At 36.2% G+C, this 15,417-nt stretch overlaps 1 protein-coding gene and 1 long non-coding RNA gene across 5 annotated transcripts in view; one reads left to right on the forward strand and one right to left on the reverse strand.

Annotated features, from left to right (window-relative positions):
• The window catches only part of LOC122630752 (LIM domain-binding protein 2), a 66,347-nt gene that overhangs the window by 30,471 nt on the left and 20,459 nt on the right, over window positions 1–15,417 (reverse strand). The gene's annotated exons all lie outside the window — the stretch shown is intronic.
• On the forward strand, window positions 7,968–8,670 carry LOC122630760. The gene is made up of 2 exons (XR_006327559.1): window positions 7,968–8,427; window positions 8,631–8,670. It is a non-coding gene; the product is annotated as an uncharacterized LOC122630760 (long non-coding RNA).

Below are 15,417 nucleotides of genomic sequence, written 5' to 3' on the forward strand. Positions count from 1 at the left end.
AGAGAGAGAGAGAGAGAGAAGTTAACGTCTTTTCCCGGCCCGGTTGCCCCAAAAAGTCCCGATGAGCGGGTGTAAACAGCGTGCATGGCGCAGTAGCCAAGTTTAGAAACCAACGTTTTGTCCACGTGGCCCACCACTGTAGAGCAGCCTCGCGCGCTGCTATCAATCGCCTGCCGGAAGTTCCGGAGATGGAGGCGCCTCGGTTCATACATTATTTGGTTATAGAGAGAGAGAGAGAGAGAGAGAGAGAGAGAGAGAGAGAGAGAGAGAGAGAGAGAGAGAGAGAAGGAGAAGAAGAGAGAGAAAAAAACGGAATGAGAAAAAAGAGAACAAAAAATAAAAAAGAGTAAAGGAAAGAGAGAGAGAGAGAGAGAGAAAGACAGAATGAGAAAAAATAGAACAAAAAATAAAGGACAGTAAAGGAAAGAGAGAGAGAGAGAGAGAGAGAGAGAGAGAGAGAGAGAGAGAAAGAGCGAATAAATTTGTGACTATTAAACAAATAAAAAATAAAATAAAAAGTTATAAAAATCGGTATGAAGATTTGACGTTAAATCGTCGAGTAGATAGAATTAAATGAAATAAATAATAATTAATAATAAGGTAAGGATTATAGGTAAGATCTACTCGAAAATTCAAAATCACCCATCGCTCGGGCGATAAAGGACTCATTGAGCTCGAACTCGTTTTTTCGGTGGTCTCCTCGTGCCGACCTCACCATCGATTAATTCAGTTTGGAATCTTCCTTTTTTCTTTTTCTTTTTCTTCTTTTTTTTTTCCTTCTTTTTCTTTTCGCGGGCGGACTATTCCGACGAATTTGCATAATTTCTGCTGTTTATGCATTCAAATATCGACTCCTTTTCTTTCTTTCTCTCTCTCTCTCTCTTTCTTTTTTTCTTCTCTCTCTCTCTCTCTCTCTCTCTCTCTCTCTCTCTCTCTCTTCTCTCCATCTTTATCAGTATTTCAAGGAAGACGCTAAATTTACCGATGAACCAAGTTGTTTAAACCGCCGAGACAATCGGAGAATACATAATGGAAACTGGTAGTGATAGTGTATTTATATTTCAGGTACCCTTCGGGCTATCAGCGATCGTTTGGATGGTTCACCGCAGTAGTATACTTTGACGATAATCGGACACTACATGCTCCTTTATCTTCCGTTATCGTTATAGAGTGATTTTGACGCTTCACCAAGTCGCTAGAGTTCCTTCGAGAATAATATCGGATTCGTTAAAAGCCTAGTTAACGTATAAATATTTCTTTCCTTTTTCTTTCTTCTCCTTCTTTTCTCTTTTTCTATTTTTGAAACATTTACACAATACAAATTGATAATTAATCGACGACCTTCATCTAATATTAACATCAAAATGTCTTACATACAATTCGTGAATTCAAATTTCTTATAGTTCATCTAATCGTTTATTATCTTTATTATCGATCGTATGTTTATCGATTTATCGAATAGAAATTAATAAAGAATTTCGGCATTGTTACAATATTCTCAATATTATCAAAAGTAAAATGTTAACAAAGATCTAACTGAAATTCACTCATTACACGTCCGGTACATTTACGTAGTCCTCTTATCCCCGCACCGTTCTAAAAGCTATCATAATTTTTTAAAAGTCTTTGCGAGAACAAAAAAAAAAAAAAAGAGAAAAAAAAGAAAAAACAGAAAAAAAACGAACGAACGAACGAACGAGAGTCGATAATAATTTCGACGACGACGCGGAAGCAAAGCGGCTAACTCGCTTAACCCCGTGAAAGGTCTCACCAAAGTTCCTACCTCAACGTACGCAGTCTGTTACTTTTTTAAACGTTCGACGTAGGGCTAACACTTTCCATTTATATATATATATATATTCAAAATACAATAAAATAAAAAGAAAAGTAAGAAAAGTATATAGTTATTTGAAACAAGAATCGTTTTAACGATCTTAACCCTATGCACTGCGAGATCAATTTACGCCACTTCCCAATTAATTTAAGTTTAATCAAAACAAACCAGTAGTTGACGGTTCAATTTAAAAATTATTTTTAGAATAGGTAATATACGTGGTACGTTGTATCAAAAGTAGAGAATAAAAAAAGAAAATCAAAAAGAAATATCAAATGAAATCAAATCAAATCAAAGCAAAGCAAAACGAAATCAAGTCAAACCAAACCAAATCAAACCAAATCAAACCAAATCAAACCAAATCAAATCAAATCAAAAGTCAAAAATCAAAGTCGACAAAGTAAACGAAACTAAGAAAACAATAATTAAAAGACGAGGAATTAAAACTATCGATTTTACTCTTTACGAAGCAGGATCATCGCGGGTCGCTGGTTGTATTCATTCACAAACACCACACACACAAAGAAAGAAAAAGAGAGAGAGAGAGAGAGAGAGAGAGAGAGAGAGAGACGAAGAAGCCGAAGAAACTCGAGTGAAAAAAGAAGAACGAGGAGAATCTAGCCGTGGGCGTTTGAAAAGAAGTACGAATGTACGAGTTGTTGGATGATAGGCCGCTCGTTGTCGTCGTTGAGGGAGGAAGAAAGGAAGAAAGAAAGAGAGAAAGAAAAAAAGAAAAACAGAAAGAAAGAGAAAGAGAAAACAACAAAAAAATAAAGAACGAAAGAAAGAAAAGAAAAGAAAAAGAAAGAGAAGACTATAGTAGACAATGAAGATCGACCGGACGTGTGGCGTCCGTGGAGGAGAAGGAAGATTGCAGGATCATACATGGTATCCCCTGCTTCAGATTATCCGCGGGTAGACCGAGGCATGACAAGCGTGGAGAAGCGCGATCCGTTAAGGTGAGACGTGGTGGTGTCGTCTCTTTTACACGCAACCAACGTTTCCTCGACGAAGAGAAGAGGCAAGACGAAGAAGACGACAGGAGCGTCACAATATCGCGCCGCGAGGCACGTGGCAACCTAACCGTTCGTTCGTCTATCTTTCTTACTCTTTAACGAGAAAAGAGAAAGAACGAAAGATAGACAAAGAGAGGAAGGAGAGAGAGAGAGAGAGAGAGAGAGAGAGAGAGAGAGAGAGAGTGCAAAGTATTACAGTCTCCTGAGACAGTATATGAAGTGCGTAACCGAGAAAGGAAGATAAAGATCCTACGTCGAGGACTACGTTAAGCTAACTCGCCAAGGTCCAGAAGCTTGATAAGCGAAGCCAGTCTTCCTCTATCTTTTTCTTTCTCTTTCTTCTTCTCTTCCTCTTTCTCTCTCTTTCTCTCTCTCTCTCTCTCTCTTTCTTTCTCTCTTTGTCTTTCTCTTTCTATCTTTCGCTTCTATAACGTGTATCAAGAAGCCTCACGTTGTTGAAACACCTGTTAACTTCGCGTCGCTTGATATCTTAGGGGAGGATGAATAATTTCACTTGGCTGCTATGGAATTCCAAGGATGCAAAACTCGTATTACAAAATCGATTATGAGCGGCCGAGCTGATGGTGGGATAAGCTGAGAGTGACAGGAATAAGAGAGAAATGAACGCTTGAAAGGTGACAAGCGATGAAGATAAAACGATCGGGACACATCTCGGTACATCGGCTCTGATATATTCAGACATCTTTAAGAGGAAATATCTAATACTATATGCAGATTTTTTCCCAAGATTTTTCGTTCCGCTTTTTCTTTTTTTCTTCTTCTTCTTCTTCTTCTTCTTCGTTTTCTTTTTTTTTCCCTTTTTTTATCCCCATTTCGCGAACGGTCAGGACAGGTTTCCATATTTGAAATAAGTTTTCCGTAACACGTTCACATTCCTTGTCCCGATGCTACTTAAAAGAGTAAGTAAGATGTGACGGCTCGATACATCAAATTAATTAGTACTCCATTGAGATTCGTTCGTATTTATCGTGTGATCTTTTCGTACGAAAATAAAAAAAAAAAATAAAAAAAAAAAACAGAAATAGAAAAAGAAAAAAAAAATGGAAAAAGAAATCCCCTCAAATGGAGAGTGAAAATACTTTGCACGAGAAAAAGTTTATTTTAATCGAATTTCATTCGTCATCTATCAAGATGATCGATAAAATCCCAGAATTAATCGTCTACGGGTTATTGAAATAAATGAAATTATATATACACACACACACACACACACACACACACACATATATATATATATATAAAATAAAATAAAGTTAAATTAAATTAAAATAAAATAAAATAGTAAAAACAGAATACCAAAGTAGAAAAAAAGAAAAAAGAAAAAAGGAAAAAAAAAAAAGAAGAAAAAATTATGAATTCTATCGATACTGTCTTTCAAGAGACATACTTGTCGTTCTCGTATTTGCGAAATTTAACGAACATTTTCGAATTTATACGCATCTTTTTCCCGTAGATTCGTTGTAGATTCTTTGCCTCGAAATCACGGATAGGCGAGTTATGATTTAGCGAAGGAATAATCGCTTGGTACGGCCGAGCGAATCCAAAAATAATCGAGGCGCGTACGCGCACTTGTATGTCGATGCGAGTCCACCAATCCAGGTTGAACCTGCCTAAAGAGCTCACAAACACGAGCGTCCACATTCATCTAGATAACTCTCTCTCTCTCTCTCTCTCTCTCCCCCTCTCACGTACTCCTACGAATCGTTTTGTTCTTTTATAGGTACGTATGTACGTATATACGCACGTCCGTATATACATACATACATATATATACATACGTACATACATACATACATACATACATACATACAACTCATGATGGTCTGACGGTGATAAATGCTTGGAAATTTTACAACGACCGCAATAAGTGACCGCCGCGAGAAACACTTTCACATTCTCTTGTCCGCTGCTGAAACGGGTCCTCTGGTATTTGATCGCGAATACCGACAAGATTATTTTTCTTTTCTTTCTTCTTATTTTCTTTCTTTTCTGTTTTTTTTTTCTTGTTTTCTCTCTCTCTTTTTTTTTTTTTGGAATTGTTCGACCGAAACGAACGACGATGGGTAATGAATTTTCCTAAATATACGTATCATGATTCGACAGATAAGGATTAAGTGACGACCGGTCGTGATTATGCAAAGCAACTACTACTAGGATACTACTACTCGCAAGCTCGTCGAGAGTTAACGAACACCTACTGATGTAACCAAGTTGTTGTTGGCGGAAAGCGAGTTGAACTTGAACCAGGTATATAACTACAAAAATAGCTCAAGTTTTTGGAGAATATCATCCTTGCTTATCAGTTCGCTCTATATGAAATTGCTGTTACTATTGATCGATCGACAAAAAAAAAAAAAAGAAAGAAAGAAAGAAAAAGAACGATCCCTCCCTCCATTGCACTCCACCCAACCCGATCGAAACTATTTTTAAACGAGATATATCTCTCGTCTTTCCTTCAACTCTGTCACGTTTCCAAAAATTATTTAATGTCAATCGCTTGAAAAACAAAAAAAAAAAAGGAAAAAAAAAAGAAAGCACGAAATAAATCCCGTTTTATCGAACGAACGAAAGTCGTACATTTTTTATAAAAGTGACCTCGTTCGAAGTACGCGTTGCCTTATCCTCGAATCTACACACCGAACAACGATAAGAATCGAAATGGAAGAGCAGTCTACTACGTACGAACCAACGAACGAACGAACAAATGTACGAACGAACGAACTAACGTTCGAAGGAAGGAACGTAGTATTTTTCCTAACTCCTCGCATGTTCCGCGGTATGAGCTATAGGCTACGACCGAGTTTAGAAAAAAAAAAGAAAAAAAAAAAAAGAAAAAAAAAATAGCATTGGTCGAGACGTCAGTCAGTCAATCGTTTACGCAATCTTCGACCAGAATCGCGTGTGTTCCAGCAGCGAGCGCGAGCGCAAGCCACCAACGTAATCGCGCGTAGCTAAGCTGTTCGCCATTTCATCCGTGTGTTTATTTCTTTACGCAAACCTCCATCGTCTATGAAATTTTCACCTCCACGCGAGATTTATTCCACTACCTATCGTTAAATTTACCTCGAAATTCAAATGAAAAAAAGAAAAGAGAAAAGAAAAGAAAAGAAAAGAAAAGAAAAGAAAAGAAAAGAAAAGGGATAGGAAAGAACAAAGAAAAAAAAAAGTTACTACGCGCGTGTATGTTAGACCGTACGATTTTTTTATACGTTTTAATTAATTTTAATTAACAACGACGTTGAACATTCATTCATATACATATGTATCAGAATCAATTAGACGTGACTGTGATTGAATAAATTTGTTGATATTAATGTCTTTGAAATGTCCTAGAAATTTAGATATAAATACTATATGTGTATATATGTGTGTATGTATGTGTATATATACACTCATCATATATATATATATATATATATATATATATATATATATATAAACATACATATATTCGTATCATATATATATATATATATATATATATATCCCTTTAAATTGATATTAGTTACATTATCATCAAAAAAAAAAAAGAAAATAATTTACAAGTAAATAAAGCGTACGAAAAAGAGAGAAAGGAAGAAAGAGAGAGAGAGGAAGTGTGAGAGAGAGAGAGAGAGAGAGACTGATTGCTATAGAACATCGAATATTTATACAACTTATACAGGTCTACATTGTGTCCATATATCATCCTAACGAAAGATAACATTAATATCTCACAAGTATGAGTTATCGCTCATTTGTAAAAGAATTACACACGACACTTTGAAAGAAGGACAGCCGAACGAACGGTAAACGACATATCCTACATAGAGAAACATACAAATGTATACACATATGCATACACGCGTACACACATACATACACATACGCACAGAGTAGAAGGATAGAGAGCAAAAGAAAGAGAGAGAGAAAGAGAAAGACAGAGACAAGGAGTCTCGTATTCGTTTGTAAGAGCTCTGACAAATCTGCATCTCGCGTCAGTCACGAAGTAGCAAAAGGAGATAGGTGAGGACGACGAAATGTCGCGTAAAATAGCGGCACGTCGGTCAATCGTTTACGCAATCCATGTTGCTAAAGAAAGAGAAAGAGAAAGAGAAAGAAAAAAAGACAGACAGAGAGAAAGAGAGATAGAGAGAAGCATAGATTCGTCTACATAAGTATACTAACGCGTATCTCTTCTACTACGATCGAGAAAGAGAAAGAGCGAGAGAGAGAGAAAGAGAGAGAGAGAGAGAGAGAGAGAGAAATAGAAAGAGATAGAGAGAGTAAATCGTGCACGCGCGCGTACGAGAGTAACGCGTACACCTACACGCTTATGATCACGTCAAGATAATATATATATATATATATATATATATATATATATATATATGTATGTATATATATATATACGTATAGATATATACATACTTAGAAGCATAGAGAAGCAAAGCGCGATGAGGCTCATACGGGTATCGTGCCGCGTATCGAGCCATGATCGTGGTCGAAAGAGGCCTGTATATAGCAAGAGCGTAACTCACTAGAGGTTTCCCCCACCATACCAGCCAACGCCTAGCCTAACCTCGTCTAATTACGCAACCATCAACCTGCCCTAGCTCGCCACGACAAATTCTCCGTCTCTCTCTCTCTCAATCCTCTCTCTCTCTCTCTCTCTCAATCCTCTCTCTTTCTCTCTCTCAATCCTCTCTCTCTCTCTCTCAATCCTCTCTCTCTCTCTCTCTCTCTCTCTCTCTCTCTCTCTCTCTCTGTGTATCTCTGTACGTCTCTCTCTCTCTCTCTCTCTCTCTTTCTCTGTCTATCCCTCTCCCATCCCTCTCACTTTGTATCGTCTATATCTCTTTCTCTATATCGACTACGATAATGATAATGATGATGAAGAATCCAAAGATGATGATCCTTTAAGAACGATAGGGACATTGGATCCTGAATAGAAAAATGATGAGTATAATATTAAAAAAAATCGTTTAATTTCATCGATATAATGATCTATCGGATCTATCAATGTCTTTTAAATAGAAAAAGACGAACGGATGAAGAGACATACTGAGAGAGAGAGAGAAAGAGAGAGGGAGAAAGAGAGAGAGAGAAAGAGAGAGAATAATTCCAAGTCGTTAATTATTACAGTGATTGGAGATAATTAAAGATCATCGAGTATCAATCTATATAATAGGATAATCATAGAGAGACAAAACAAAAAATAAAGAAAGAGAAAAAGAAAAAAACAATGGTAGCAAGAAAGAGAGAGAGAGAGAGAGAAGAAAGAAGAAAGATCATGACAGAGCCTTCTTCCTCTCCGTTAGAAGTCGTTCTATGAAAAAGCTTCGTTCGTTACCGTCGTTCATTATCGCGTTGTTGTTGTCGCACAGAGCCTTTGTCATCGTTATCATTGCGCAACGAAGACCGCCGAGGACGTGCTCGCGAGTAATCGCGCAACGTTGTTACCGTACGCCCGAGCGAGTTTGCTCGAACGTACGGATTACGAGAGTTTACCTGCTCCGAAGTTTATTCGAAAATTTATGCAGAAGGCATAGAGACATATTCGACACGAACGATAAGGTAAGAAGGAAAATTATATATATATATATATATATATATATATATATATATAAAAGAAAAGAAAAAAAAAAAAAAGAAAATGTCGACTGATTCACGAACATGAGTACATATCATCGATAATAATACGTAATCAAAATTTCAAATCAATTGTTTAAAATGATTTAAGTCGATAATGTGTCCTTGCCGGAATATTTCATTTGTAGGTTGTGTAAAATAAAAGACAAAGACGAAGAAAAAAAAAAAAGAGAGAGAGAGAGAAAAGACGAAGAAAAATAAAGGAAGACCTACTTATCTGGCCGCCTAATCTTATCTCCTACGTCGAGAACTAACTCTCGAATGCCCGTTTAAAGATAGGAATTAGGCATTATCGCAAAGCAAGTAAGTAACTACTACAACTGCTCGCGGGAAAGAACGAAGATCATCGTCGTTTTCAAAGCCGATGTCCTTCTTCTACTTCTTCTTCTTCTTTTTCTGTAGACGACGAAGACGATGACGATGACGATGACGACAGTAGTCAGAAAAGATGTGGTAGTAGGCTAGAGACACGGCACTAAAAGAAAGATGCCGAAGGCATCTCTCTCTCTCTCTCTCTCTCTTTCTCTCTTTATATATATATATATATATATATATATATATATATATATATATATCTGTGTGTCTCTCGATAGTTTCTAAGTCGGAACGCGCTCGAACTGTGAGGCTCGTTAGAAAACTTGTCTAGCGTCTATCTAACGATGACAACTTTCGGGACGACGTTTGACACCGTCTCGACAACGTCAACGTCGTTTTTCTCTACGGACGGCCGTCGTAGAGTCCGAGAGGAAGAGACCGACTAAAAACACGGAAGAATGACGTAGCGTGGAATTCCCTAGGCGGTATCCTATCTCTTGGGAACCTATTAAAAAGAATCTCCCCGAAAAAAAAAAACAAGAAAAAAAAAAATAAAAAAGAAAGAAAGAACAACAAAGCGAGAAAGTTATTCCGCATTGTTCGTTCATTCTATTTTTTTGTTGTTGTTGTTTCTATTCGTTCGTTCGGAATCATGTTCCATATTCTTGTTCTATCTCACCTCTGTAATATATCGATAAATTCTATATAAAAAAAAAAAAAGAAAAAAAAAATTCCTAGATTTTTTCTTGGTTCAAGAAGGGACAGCTTTCAATCCGATGATCATCGCAACGCGAATAATCTTAATTGATGAAGATCGGATGAATACGAACGAATAAAGGAGATCATTGTTCAATCGTACAGCTCCACGCGTCTTGAAAACTATTTTTCTTTTATCTCTCTCTCTCTCTCTCTCTCTTCTTCTCCCATTCTTTTTTTATTTCAAAGCAACATAAACAGCAATGGAGGACGTCTGTTCTTCAGAATAATTATCGCACGTTCCTCTTCGTCATCGTAACTGTCATACAAAAATATCATATATGTAATCTCCAATGTCTTCATATTACGCTTCTAATTTAAATTAATATCAAAACTTTATTATCGAATTTCTTAATGAACTTAACGAGATAATACATAAAAGAAATGAATAAAAGAAGAAAAAGAAAAACAGAAAAAAAAAAAGAGTGAAAAGAAGATGATAACTCTATCAAAGAAATGATCGAAGGCGATATTCTTAACGAGGAAACGCGTTCATCGTCTCTTAAACTCCACGAGAGAAACTCTACGAGCTCGAATAATTGATCGTCGTTTCAAGGCGGAGAGGCTATTTGTTTCTACGAATTTACGGTCACCGAGGTGCGACGTAGCACCAGCACCAGCAGCACCAGCACCAGAAGCAGCAACAACACCAACACCAGCACCAACCAGCAGCTGTAGCATCCAGCATCAGAAGCAGAAGCATCAGAAGCAAAAGTAGTAACAGCAGTAGCAGCAGCAGAAGCAGCAGAAGCAGTAGAAGCATAAGCAGCAACGAAGACTATGAAGACTACGAAGGTAGAAGTAGAGAAGATTCTGTGGTTCGGTCGGAGTCGGTATAAGTTTAAATCGGGAATGGCGGGCCAGGAGGCCGTCATGCGGGAGGCGCGATGGTATTTTTATCGGTCTAAATATAGGTAAACCTCCTATACGGAACGCCATACCAGTGCTCCCGCTTCTGGGGTACAACAGTACGTATAGACACGTATGTAACTGTGTAGATAGTTTTGATCTATGTAAGTATCTCTCTGTGTGTGTCAAAGAAGGAAAAAGATCTTTGAGAAGAGAGAGAAAAAGAGACTAAAATATATGTACCTAGGTGTCTTTGATGGGAGAACTGTGGTAGAGTATAGAGAGGTGAAAGGATGGGTGTGATGATGGTAGAGAGACGGAAAGGGGAGGTCTAATTTTATATACCACTATCATAGGGTGTCCTGCTATTAGAAAATAGGAATTCAGAAGGGAAATTAAACGAGTGACATAAATTCAAGCTCTCCGTAATGTCCCGTTCTCCATTTTAAGACTTTTATAGGAATATATCCGGTCTCATCGCTTAAAATCCCTTTGCCTGTGACTAACGTAGTCAACTAAAGCACATTTATACCTATAATAGAGACAAAAAGAAAGAGTGAGAGAACGAGAGCGAGAGAGAGAGAGAGAGAGAGAGAGAGAGAGAATCGGAGTAGATCCCACTTTTCGTAGGACTTACACGTGGCCCTTTTTATCGATGACTTGTGTTACTTTATCGTCGTAGTAAAAGTCTCGCGTAAACCCGTTTACTGGCAAGGCAACATTATTCAGATAAAACGCGTCACCGAATAAAAATCAACTGATACGTAATAACGTTTATGATAATGACGTCTTAACATATTTTATAATCTTGTGACATACGAAGACGTTCTATTAATACGAACTAGGAAATAAATACGCCGAAATATTTCGCAATTTTTCTAATCACTCTACTTCATTAAATCGACATTAATTCTAACAACGTGACATCGTTTAAATAGCATTTCAAAGTCCAAATAAATAAGTATCATTTGTCAATAGTTGAGGTGATAAAACACTGCAAGAAACAGACAGACATACAGACAGACAGAGAAAGAAAGAGAGAGGGAAAAGCGTAAACATCGAATATTTTATCGGCGCGTGGCTGGATATCGCGAGCTGCGGGTACGCTGAGCAATTTTTGAGGATAAAGACGTAACCAACTATTAACGGGGCACTACCGTGTAATCCCGATACCAAGGGTGGTATTCCGTGACCGCAGAGAGCCGCCGCACAGGGAAGCTGAAAGAGAGAACGAGAGAGAACGAGAGAGAAAGAGAAAGAGAGACAGAGAAAGAGGAGAGTGAGAAGAGAAGCCAGGAAGCGTAATTTGAATTCGATTCGAGGTCGAATCGTTCTCACATAATCGACTTTCGACCCTTTTCGAGCTTCCTATCGATCTACGAAACGTTCTTCGGATCTTTTAATGAGAAAAAACAAAACAGAAGAAAAAGAAGAAGAAGAAGAAGAAGCAGCAATATTCATTATATTATTATAATAACAGTCAATATATATATATATATATATATATATATATATAAATGTCAATATAAATTATGCGTGTGTGTGTGTGTTTGTGTAAATGTAAATGTCAATATAAATTATAATATACATATAAGTTTAACTTAACAATAATTCTTAATCTTTTGGAATATTTATTATCTTTCTCTGTCATTATAAATTATAATATAAGATAAATTTAAGATTATTCGACATTTAGCATTAGCGTGTAACATGATTAAAAGTTGATTGATATTTTCGGTATATAAATTAATGTGTTTAGTTCGAGCTCGTAGAAAATTTCAGCTGCATAATTGATAAGAGAATCCGGTGCCGGTTATCCGAGCAGTACAGTGGACCTTCGTGGATTGAGTCAATAAAAAACCACGCATACCTATTTAATATTGCGGATAAGATTTATAACGAAGGTAACCTTTATTTCTCTATTTACTTAACAATCTGATAATATTATTTAAAAGTTTCCATAAAATTCAAAATCATTAAAGACTCTTCGATCTAGATTGATCCTAATTTACGCGATCTTATTTTTAATATACGCAAATTTGTATTTTATAAAATTTAAATCATATTATGAGAAAGACAGAGAGAGAGAGAGAGAGAAAGAGATAAGTTGGCATTTTCTGAATTGACTAAACAGATATCTAATCATGTGATAAACATAATTATAAATATATGATAAATAATATTATAAGATAAAATAAATCGACGAACGAATATACCGTATCAGTTAACGTTACACACACAACAATCATTATTTTCTATACATACATAATTATATATATATATATATATATATATATAATATATACGTGTACAATCCCGAACAGATTTGAGAAACAAAATCTTCGTAATTACGAGTAAAAGTTATCTTGAAAAGCCGATAAACAATCTTACTCCTAAGAGTTTCAAGAAAAAAAAAAAATAAATAAATAAATAAAAATAAAAAAAAAATAAGAACAACAACAGAAACAACATAGAAAACAAAGAGAGAACGAAAAAATAAAAAAATAAAATTCAGGATGCCAAATGTATCGTAAAAATGCGAAAGAAAATAATTTAACAGTTTAGAAAATCGCGTACGTAGGTCTTGTTTCACCTTAACCTTTGTATGTCTGATGACATTGTAAAACGTATCCCAACAGATCGACAATGAAAAAAGCGATCGAGCGAAAAACAGACGGACAGACGGAGAGAAAAAGAGAGAGAGAGAGAGAGAGAGAGAAGGGGGGGGACGAGAGAGATAGAGAAAGTGACGTAGAAAATAACATCAGGTGTTTCCCAGATCGTGACAGAGCTCGTCGTATCGTGAGATCAGGGGTTAATCGGTTGACAAAAGGTTATGTCACTACTCCTCCTACCGCTACTTGTGCTACGTGCGTGTTACGTGCGCGTACGAACGTGCGCCAGAAGAGACGAGGACGCGTTCCTTGGCTGGCCATAGAAAGAGAGAAAGAGAGAAAGAGAGAGAGAGAGAGAGAGAGAGAGAGAGAGATTAGAATTTTAGTAGCAATTTTATCTCCGATGCAATCATGACAATCTAAATACTTTAATATTACTCAAAGTTCTACATCGAATATATGACTCAATATATTATTTCAAGTAAAATAAAAATGTAAAGCAAAATAAAAAAATAAAGGAAAAATAAAAAAAAAAATAAAAAAAAATAATAAAATAAAAGGAAAGCGATCTAACGATCCTCTTTAGAAAACGTTCAAGGACATCTTTTCGCTTCACTTCTTAGAATCTTCGTTTTCAGGAACGTAAGATAATGATCGTTTCTCTCGTACTAACGTTTCTAAATATTACTTAGAGAATTACAAGGTAAAAATATTTGTTATGTGTACATATATATATATATATATATATATATATATATATATATATATATGCACGATGTCTATAGAACATGTATGGTGTACCGAGAGATTCACTTGAGGGAGTTTATTAATTAGGAAGTGTTGCATCGATGTGATTTGAATAAAGATGAAAAGAAAAAAAAATAAAGTTAACTAGGTGAAATGCAATGTAGTGAGACAACGTAATCACACAGGTATTCGTTGTCCCTGGCTTTGTTTTTAACTATACCTCGTAAAATCTCTTATCGGTGGTCATGGTCATCAATCAAAATCTCCTTAAAAAAATACACACGTCTTTTGGAAGTATAACTGAGAGAATAATGATATAGACTCGTTCGATGATAACATACGTAACGCGTGTATCTAATCTATCTATGTATTTCATTTATTTATTATTTATGTATTTATTTATTTATTTATGTAACTGATCGTATTCTAATTCTCCCATTTGTAATTCCCTTTAAAACGCGATTAGCGTAATTAAAAGAAGATACGAAAGGATATCGTCGAGTGAGATCATCAACAATTAACTTTGAAATACGTCGAACGTACGTCGAGCGAATTATTTATGGAAACTTTATTGCAACCGTTACCGAGGATGTGTACGATCATGTGTCGATCGCAAAAACCAATTGCGTAAACGTGCATAATGCGTCTGATAGAACACACACTTGAAATCGTACGTCAAGAAGATTTATATCGATTTCGTATTTCTTTTTCGTTTTTCTTTCTTTCTTTTTTTCTTTCTCCCCCCCTCCCCTTTTTTTTCACCAAATGAATCTTCAAAAGTTTACAAGTTCCCCTAGGAAAGAGATACCCATAATTCGATTATACTAAGATATCGAATTTATTTTCTGTTATATTTAAACGCGAGTCGTATGTTTGATACGTCGAAGATGCAAACATAAGAACAAAACAAAAAAAAAGAAAAAAGAGGAAGTAAAACGAAAAAAAGAAGACGAAGACAGAGAAGAAGAAGAAGAAGAAGAAGAAGAAACTAGCGAAATCGAAGTTATAACGACTTCCAAAAACGAGGTAGCGCTTTTTGGCCTATCATTAAGCTCGTATCCTGGTGCAGTCGTTACCCTTGATATTACATTAATATAACGAATGTAATATCGCGCGGGTACTTTGAAGTTCGGTTCGCAAATTCCTTACGCACATATATACATACATATATATACATACATATATATATATATATATACACACACAAATAGATATATACATATACACGTAGAAACATATCTACGAACGTATAAGGATATACAAGTGTACATGCACACATTTGTACGTGCAAAGTTGGCGCGAAACTGCGCACAACTTTTGTCGGCGTTAGAACTTCTCTTCCTTCTCTCTCTCTCTCTTTCTCTATCTCTATCTTTCTCTCTATCTCTCTCTTCCTTTCTCTCTTCGTGGCACACGCATACATAGAAAGAAGCAAGGCGTCGTATTAAGGGCGTAGACGCAACGCGAAACTTTCACCTAAGACTCTCTACATCGACAACGATGTGCTGCTACGTTTGCTCGTGTCGTTTCAACGACGAAAGATCATTTTCGATATCCTCATCCTCACCCTTCTCTTTTCTTCATTTCTTTTTCTGTCTTTTTCTCTTTCTTTTCTTTTGTTCTTTTTTGCATG

The sequence above is a fragment of the Vespula pensylvanica genome, chromosome 7 (genome assembly GCF_014466175.1).
Source record: "Vespula pensylvanica isolate Volc-1 chromosome 7, ASM1446617v1, whole genome shotgun sequence".
Classification (NCBI taxonomy): Eukaryota; Metazoa; Arthropoda; class Insecta; order Hymenoptera; family Vespidae; genus Vespula; species Vespula pensylvanica.